At 32.9% G+C, this 9373-nt stretch overlaps 1 long non-coding RNA gene across 1 annotated transcript; it reads left to right on the top strand.

Moving 5' to 3' along the window:
* Positions 1-1294: 1294 nt before the first annotated feature.
* On the top strand, positions 1295-1873 carry LOC133805148 (uncharacterized). The gene is made up of 2 exons (XR_009878864.1): positions 1295-1439; positions 1588-1873. It is a non-coding gene; the product is annotated as an uncharacterized LOC133805148 (long non-coding RNA).
* Positions 1874-9373: the final 7500 nt, after the last annotated feature.

Raw genomic sequence — 9373 nt, 5'->3', positions numbered from 1 at the left:
GAGCGCTATTGTATCGTACTTGAGGACGTGAGAGGGTTCTGACACATATTTGCGTAGCATCGAAATGTGGAAGACGTTGTGACTATCGGCTAGTGTAAGCGGTAGGGCTAGTCTATAAGCAACTGGTCCCACTTTGTCCAATATCTCAAAAGGACCTATGAATCAGGGACTAAGCTTGCCTTTCTTCCCGAACCGCTTGACACCTTTCATAGGAGATATCTTCAAGAAGACTTGATCTCCGACTTGGAACTCCACATCGCGTCGCTTGGCATCCGCATAGCTTTTCTGACGTCTTTGAGCAGCAAGCATACGCTGTCTAATAAGCGCTACTGCTTCTTGAGCTTGTCTAACAGCTTCGGGCCCTAGAAGCTGTCTTTCTCCTACCTCGTCCCAGTGCAATGGTGATCGGCACCTTCTTCCATATAGCAACTCATAAGGTGCCATCCCGATCATCGACTGGTAGCTGTTGTTGTACGAGAACTCGATCAGCGGTAAGTACTTGTTCCACGATCCTCCGAAATCAAGTATACATGCGCATATCATATCCTCTAAGATCTGAATCGTACGCTCGGACTGCCCATCTGTCTGAGGATGGAAAGCTATACTAAGGCTTAACTTAGTACCCATGGCTTGCTGTAAGCTTCTCCAAAATCTTGACGTAAATACTGATCCTCTATCTGACACTATAGTCTTGGAGACTCCATGCAACCGTACAATCTCTTGGATGTAGATCTCTGCGTATTGGTCTGCCGTGTATGAAGTCTTAACTGGCAAGAAATGAGCCGACTTGGTTAGTCTATCTATTACTATCCAAGCGGAATCATGCTGCTTATTCGTCTTTGGCAGACCCATCACGAAATCCATGGCTATGTCGTCCCACTTCCATTCTGGCACGCTAAGTGGTTGTAATAAACCTGCAGGTGATCAAACAAATGTGTATTATATATATAACAAAATTTTTATTATATATATTAAATCAGAAAAGAAAAAAATTAAAGTTTTATTAATAATTAAAAAAAACAAATGTGTATTTAAAAAAAAAATTAACATGGGCCGATCGACCCACTTTCTCTACATGGTGATCAAACCTCTCATAACCCTAAATTGCTTTTCCTTTTTCTCCCTAAATTTTTCCCACAACAACCATATCTTTCTCCTTCCCTCTTTCTGAATGTATTTCCCTCTCTCACACTATATCTATCAATCTCCATGGCAGCATGGAGGGCTCGGAACGACGACAACTCAGGACCAATGGTGGGGCTAGGAGTGGTTGTGACTTGGGCCGAACGGAGGGGCTTGGAGCGGCCACGACTTTGGCTGAACGAAGGGGCCTCGGGACGAACGATGGTGGCATGGAACGACCGCAACACGAAGACAGTGGCGTGGGACGAACTGCGATGACAGTGGCTTCGGACGAACGGTGGGGGTCAGCCCTCGGAGTAAGTTTCTCTCTCTTTCCCTGTGTTTTTGAAGGTCGGGTTGAGGCTATGAGCAGTAGGGTCGGGGATTTGGGGTTGTGGCTATGTGGTCAAGGGGTTCAGAGTTTTTATTGTTTCATTCTATCTCACATAGATTTTTTTTTGACAGAATGAAGATTATTGCTGCTTACTTGTTGGATGTTTTGCGAGGAAATGCTTCTCCTTCAACCTGTTTTTAATTTGTTCAAGTGTTCTTGTGTTGTATAAATTTGTGTTGTTTAAAATCCTTATTTTGTTGTAGAATAATCTGTGTGAGGTTTCTTTTTCTATTTTTTATTATTATTCTAATCTATTTTGGAATTGATGATGAATTTTACATTACCGTGAACAATTTGTGTTGTAAAGAGACAACGCATTTATGATTAATTTCTCAAATTAAAAATGCATTAAAGAAATTTATTAATTATTTATAATATATATTAGGAAAAATAGAATAACCAAATCATTAAATATATTAATTGAATTGAATTGAATTAATTAATATATTATAATTATTAAATAATAAATTTCAGTTTTTTTAAAGGCACCCAACGGGATCTTTTAGGACATGCAATGAGAGTCCTAAAAACAATCTTTTAGGACTTGCAATGCGAGTCTTAAAAACAATTTTTTAGGACTCGCAGTTTTTAAGGCTCTCAAATAGAGGACTCGCACTCCGCGAGTCTTAAAAACTTTTTTAGGACTCGCAATGCTAGTCCTAAAAAGTCTTTTTTGTAGTAGTGGAACATGGTCATTTCTTTTGACCATGTTCATTTTCGACACATTCTTTATTCTAGAATAAACATAATCCCTGAAAATAATCTAAAGATAATTGAAATACATATGTTTACCAAATAATGATGATATGTGATAAATAAGGTAAAAAATGTAATCACACTTAAATGATATTTTCACACTAGAAAATCAGCTGAATCATTAAATCAAGAATCAATATGGATATGCTACTGATTTTCCTTAATAACTTAAAAATATTTTGTCTAAAATAAAGTTAGCCAATAAATGACTTTACAATCTCCCCCTTTGGCAACTTGATAGACAAAAATATTTTAAGAGTTTATTTTGAAAGATCCTGCAAAGACAAACCAGATTAGAGAAAATAGTAATGTTACATTACTCCCCCTGCGAAAGACATCTCAATTATAACCAATATCATAAACAAGGTTAACTTTTTGAGAAAGTTTAACAAGATAAAAACCCAAGATAAAGACCCAACAAAATAAACCTTACTCCCCCTTGCTGTCTATCAATAAGCCAACGAAGTAATACCAACACAAAAAATAATCCAAAGAGTCAAACTACTACTCCCCCTCTTTGTATATCAAAAAAACCAAAAGGCAATGACAACACAATTTTTCAAGCCTTCTTTGTAGTGACTGAGATGGTTGTTACCAATGGGAAATGCATGTACTCCACTGCCTCGAGTTTTCACCATAGTTGCAACAAACAAAAACAAAGAGAATTTTTTTTTGAAAGAATGAGGAAATGAGTCTCTCTTTGACCGATTATAAAGAGAAGAAAATGGCACTCAGGGATTTGATTTTATTCCTTTTTAAGACCAAATTAATGAATTGATATCCCAAAGAAAAAAAACTTTGCACAGTCAAGGAAAATAAACCAAAAATAGAAACTTTTGATGTCAAATAATATAATAAGTACAAAATAAAAAACAACATATTACTACAATTTCCCTTTCTTGATAGCCACGGTCAAGTCTTTTTTTTTATATATATATAATATAATATATAAACAAAAGTACCAAAAATATCCTATTCTGATTGTGCCCAATGTCTTCGTGCATTGTCCTTGGAGAAAGTAACAAACATTAATACTTAACATATTTTTACTATAAGGTTAGAAAATATATTTAATATAAATCATGCTTTTATTTTTTTTTTAAAATCACAAAATATTTACTCCTGATACAAAAAATATTTTATCCAAATTAATAAGTGTGTATGAGTCTTACAAATTTTTCCAACAGTATATCTTAAGCATTTGTGTGTGATTGTGAAAGCAGAGTTCATTGTCCTATATGGCCATTTTAGCATTTTTCAGGGTCATTGCCCTATGTGGCAATTTTTAGCCTTTTTCCCAAAGAGTACCCAAATTAGACGCTTTCACACTATACTGAAGGCTGCATTTATCAGTGGTAGAGTATCTTCTACATAAATTTTAGTTACATAGTTCCAACTTACTCAAAGATAGCATTTTACACAACAGTGTAGGTAGCTCTATTCTAAGATGGAGCCTGAAAATACTTTCAAGGATCAAATGCTCATACACTACACACTAAGATTGATTTGGAAGAATATTAATTGGAAGGACTATTTATTTTGATTTTTTATTTTAAAAAAATGTGCATGATATATATTAACTATAAATTCTAACAAGTAGTAAAAATACATTTTGTCATAATGTTTGAGACTTTCTATTTGGACAAGAACAAGAAGACATCAAACAACTCTTTCTAGCACAGGGATATGGCACAACACAAACAATATTTAATTAGTACAAACCCCCAAGGATTTCCCGAGGGAATAAAACTTGACCGTTTCAAGGGCTTTTGTGAAAATATCTGCAATTTGTTTGTCACACTCAATATATTCTAAGACCAAAGTTTTATTTTCAACAAGATCCTTAGTGTTTCGCGACACATCATCAACACAAAAACATTTTTCATGAGAAATTTTCAAATGTTTTCCCAATCGACCTGGTTCACATTTACCAAAAGAATATTTACTTAAAATCGGTAAATCATGAACATGACTCATACTTCCAATTTTTCTCAAATTTTCACAATCCACATGATCATGTTTTTCATGACACAAATTAGTATCTCTCCTTGTAATTGTGTGACAATTGTGGGATTGAGATAATGTGTAACAATTATCAACAAATTTATAACCCTTCAAAACACAATTTCTATCTTGATCAAGCACAAAACAATTATCAAGAGAAAAATTTACAAACAAGTCTTGGTCACAAATTTGACTTATACTAATTAGATTAGTTTTAAGCCCATCAACCAAAAGAACATTTTGCAACTTTGGTAGTCCTTCAGAATTTAGAGTGCCACTACCAAGTACCAAGACTTACCATCTCCAAATGTGACTTCCCCATTTTTCAAAGTCTTGAAGTCAGTGAGTATGCTTTTGTTACCTGTCATATGCCTAGAACAACCACTATAAAAAAACCAAGAGTTAGAAGCACATGTTGTAAGACAAGTAAAGGCAGCAAGACATTTGAATTTATTTTTCTTCACTCAAACGTTCTTAGGTGGAGTCCTTTTCTTCAATGGCATTTGTCTCAAATTACCATGATGATTAAAGTAATTTTTGTGAAGAAAATTCATCAAGGTAAAACATTTAGGTCGAATATGACCTTTCACTCCACAGAAATTGCAAACTGGAATAAAATGACCAGTTTTTTTATTCTTGAAATTTCTGGTCTGTTTCTCATGTGTTGTGACAGATTGAAAAGATGATGCCACATGAGTTTGAGTTGTTCCTACAGAAGGGTCAGTTGTCGAAACAATAGGAAGATTTCCATAAATATAAATTGTTTTTCCTTTAGGTTTAGATCCATTTGATCCTAACCTAGAAAAATCACAAGCTTTTTCACCTGCAAGCAGAACATCATCCAAAACCATAGATCTATGATTAAGCAATTTGACACCTTTCACAATTTTATCAACTTCATCAGACAAAAGATTGATTTCATAATATTTAGCAACAATCTCAATTTCATATTTTTTAACAAGAGAGTCAAGTTCTTCATTTATCTTCTTGAGAACTTTGTTGTTGTTTGCCGTCAAACGATTATTTGAACATACTTTCAACCATTGATCATACATGTTTTTGTATGATTCTTTCAAAGAATCCTCATCCAAATCGGATTCATCCGAATCACCATGGGAACCCTCATCTGTTGAAATAGTATTTATTTAAACAAACAAGGTTCTCATTCACCTGCACAGAAAGAGGTAAGCAAGAAAAAACAGAAGCTAAGGCAAGATTATAATTTTCTTCCTCATCACTACTTTCAGAGTCCTGGTCACTCCAAGTGACTGCCATGACCTTCTTATTTTTCTTTAAGGTATTGGCACATTCAGCTTGAATATGTCCAAAACCTTCACACTCCCTACATTGAATTCCTTTTTTATTAGTAGATTCAAAAGGTTTTGAAAAATTATTACCTTTGGAGGATTTAGACATGTTTTTCTTATTACCAATCTTTTTCATAAACTTCTTAAAAAATTTCAATAACAATATCATTTCATCATCATCTTCCTCATCTGAGCTTTCCATTTTCTCTTTGGAAGATTTCAAGGCAATCGACTTCTCCTTCACAACAATTGGTTTCTCTTGGCGGATCTTTTAATTAAGTTCAAAAGTTCGAAGAGATCCCATCAATTCCTCAACTTTCAAGGTGTCAAGGTTCTTTACCTCCTCAATGGCTGTGATCTTAGATTGAAACCTGTCAGGAAAAGATCTAACAATTTTCCTAACCAAAACAGTGTCAGACAACTTTTCTCCTAAAGCAAAATATTCATTAGTAATGTCAGAAAATTCTTCATAAAACTCAGTGAGGGTTTCTTTTTCTGACATGCGAAGATTTTAAAATCTAGTAGTCAACATTACAAGCCTAGATCGCTTAACATTAGTAATTCCTACAAATTGAGTTTGAAGGATTTCCCAAGCATCTTTAGCAGACTCACAAGAGGAAATCAATTTTATATAAGTTTTACCAACTCCGTTAAAAATTTCATGTAAAGCTTTATCATTATAAATTGACAATTTATCTTCTTCATTAGACCATTCAAGTTCAGATTTTACCTGTGTCTTACCGGATATCGAATTTATCTCGACAGTTGGTGTCCAACCAGATAATATTGTTCTCCAAGCCCTTTCATCAAGGGATTTGATAAAAGCTTTCATCCTTCCTTTCCAGTATGGATAGTTTGTATCATTCAGTAATGGAGGGCGAGTGATAGATCCTCCTTCTACAAAGATAGACATTTCACAAGAAACAAAACAAGTGGAAAACCACAAAATCTCACTAAGAGTTTAGTGACCTGCTCTGATACCAATTGAAATTCTGTATTTTAATGTTACCAAGTGATTTGAAATAAATAACTTAATTAAATGCAAAATACTGATTAAGTTATTTAGACAGATTTCAGTTTTGTTCACACTACTTATGCAACTGTTTAAACAGAAACAGAAAAACAGGTAAAAATTCAACACACGAGAATTTTTACGTGGTTCAGAAATCTTTTCAGATAACATACATCCACGGGGCCACGCCCAGAGAATAAACCAATTAGTAAAGAAACAATGTGTACAAAAGCATTGACTTAAACAATGTAAGACTCCCTCTTAAACTATTGCTGCAATCTTGTTGTACTCTTCTCTACGAATATGGTTTTGATGAAATGTTGATTCTCTTGAACTCCCGTCAAAGAATAGCGAGTGCTCACTTCCTCCTAAAGTGAGACTTAAATAGAATCCTCTCTTGAAGATCCTTATGAACATGTTCACAATAGACACTACCTATTTACAATTGACTAGATAGATATCCACAAGTACACTCATCACTCTCACAAAGATTAAGGTGAACAAACTTAATCTCTACAAATAAAGACACTCTTCAAAATAACATAATGTTTACAATTATTCAAAATGGAAGAGGTGAAAATTCCGAAGGCCTTGGCAAGATATTTATAGGCAAGGAAATCGTCCAAGACCATAATTTTCTGATATCTTTGAAATCAATTTGCAAATTCCTTTGATTTAGGAAATCATCCAGCTAGATGAATTCTGTGTCGACAGAAAAGGAAACTGATGAGCCAGCAACGTAATCAGTTTTATCTGGCAGAACGAACATGGTCATTTATTTTGACCATGTTCATTTTCGACACCTTCTTTATTCCAGAATAAACATAATCCTTGAAAATAATTTCAAGATAATTGAAATACATATTTTTACCAAATAATGATGATGTGTGATAAATAAGGTAAAAAATGTATTCACACTTAAAGGATATTTTAACACTAGAAAATCAGCTGAATCATTAAATCAAGAATCAATATGGATATGCTACTGATTTTCCTTAATAACTTAAAAATATTTTGTCTAAAATAAAGTTAGCCAATAAATGACTTTACAGTTACTAGTGCAGTTAATTAAGCATACGGGATGCAAGTGATCTAGATTCATAATACTGATGTGGATAGACATCTTAGTAAAGATGTTGTATATAATAGACATATAGATTATATATGACAAGACCAATGAGAATTAATTATCTTTATAAACTTGTTGTTTGACATAAAGATTTAGTTCTTATCATAATAGATGACCATTTAGATCATTCTAAATCCTGAGCATTCATGAACTCTTGTTTGTGTTTATTGGATCTTTTGATTCACTTCTTAAGGTTACATAGTATTATGAGGTTACTGAATTTTGTTTTGGAGATTCAATATCATGAATGGTTGGGAACATGATTTACAATAATGGAATCCATACTTTCCTAACGGATCAAATATTGGTTCCCATAAGGGTTAATTATGGAACTGAATAGTTATTAAGCTCAAATCTATAATTTAATTATAGATTAATTATTCGCTAGTGAATTAATGTTACATAAGAATCATGTGGTAATTAGAAGGGTAAAACAGTAATCTTAACCAGCTCTAATTAACGAATCAATAAATGGAGGACAGAACTACATTTGTTGATGGACTACAAGAGAAAACTCCTTAAATATAATTCTATAAATACTTAGAGTGCAATTTCATATTTATAGTTGAGTAATCATGGAATTTAGAAATGAGATTATATGAATAAAGAGTTTAATTAATAATATGATTTATTGGAGCTTCATATTATAGGTTCATGGTCCCCAGATCACCTTTGTCTTACATTGTCAAGGGTAAGGATGTCAAAATAAATATTTGTAGAGAAAATGACTTAGTTGCAAATGACTTAATTTTTCAAAGCAAGGAAATAATAATGTGATAATTATGAGCAATTAATTAATTATTTAACTATATAGTTTTTATTTTGAAAAACTATAGGTTAAAATTAATATTAATCATGTTTGGAATAATATGAAAGAGAGATTAATAATTATCTTATTTATAATGAGATATTTATTAATTTATTTAAAACTGATATTTTAAGATAAAGTTAATTTTGAATTAACTAATATTTATTTTAGGATAAATATATCGTCTTAAATATTAATTAAACAAATAAATGAGAAAATTAGGAATAACCATAATGGTGTGGTCGACACACTCACTGTGCAGTGAGTGTAGCGCCACACAGAGGGATTTCTTATCCCTGTGATTTGAATTTCAAATTATTTTTTTATTTAATTATTATTTTTAAATATGATTTAAATTAAATAATTAAATAGGTTATAACTGATCAATATTATTTTAAATAAAATAAATATTAATTAAATTAGTTAATTATCTTTATAAACCTGAAAAGAAGCGATACTTTTCAAGAAGTGTGTTACACCCAAATTTCAAGATTAAATGAATGATTTCAAAATGTAGGATCATAAAAGCAAAGACTTGAATTAATTGAATTTTCACATTACACTTGTGCAAATTATCACGGAGTGTCATAGCTACGAGGTTTTCTTTCTTGTTAGATGATGCAGTCTCCAGAGAATTGGTGGGAGCCCGATCTTGCAATCCCTTATCATCCATCGTCTCCTCAAGTTGAATTTCCATTTTCTCAAAATCAACGGTTGATTCAGAAACATGAGGAGCACCTCGAAAGTAAAGACATTCCAGTTCACTCCAGGCGTCAAATTACCAAGGTTGAAGAAGGAAAGAGAATGAGACTACGATTTGTCGTGTATCCCGATCCAGACC

Source organism: Humulus lupulus, chromosome X, assembly GCF_963169125.1.
Source record: "Humulus lupulus chromosome X, drHumLupu1.1, whole genome shotgun sequence".
Lineage (NCBI taxonomy): Eukaryota > Viridiplantae > Streptophyta > Magnoliopsida > Rosales > Cannabaceae > Humulus > Humulus lupulus.
This window is presented reverse-complemented; position numbering and strand designations above follow the sequence as displayed.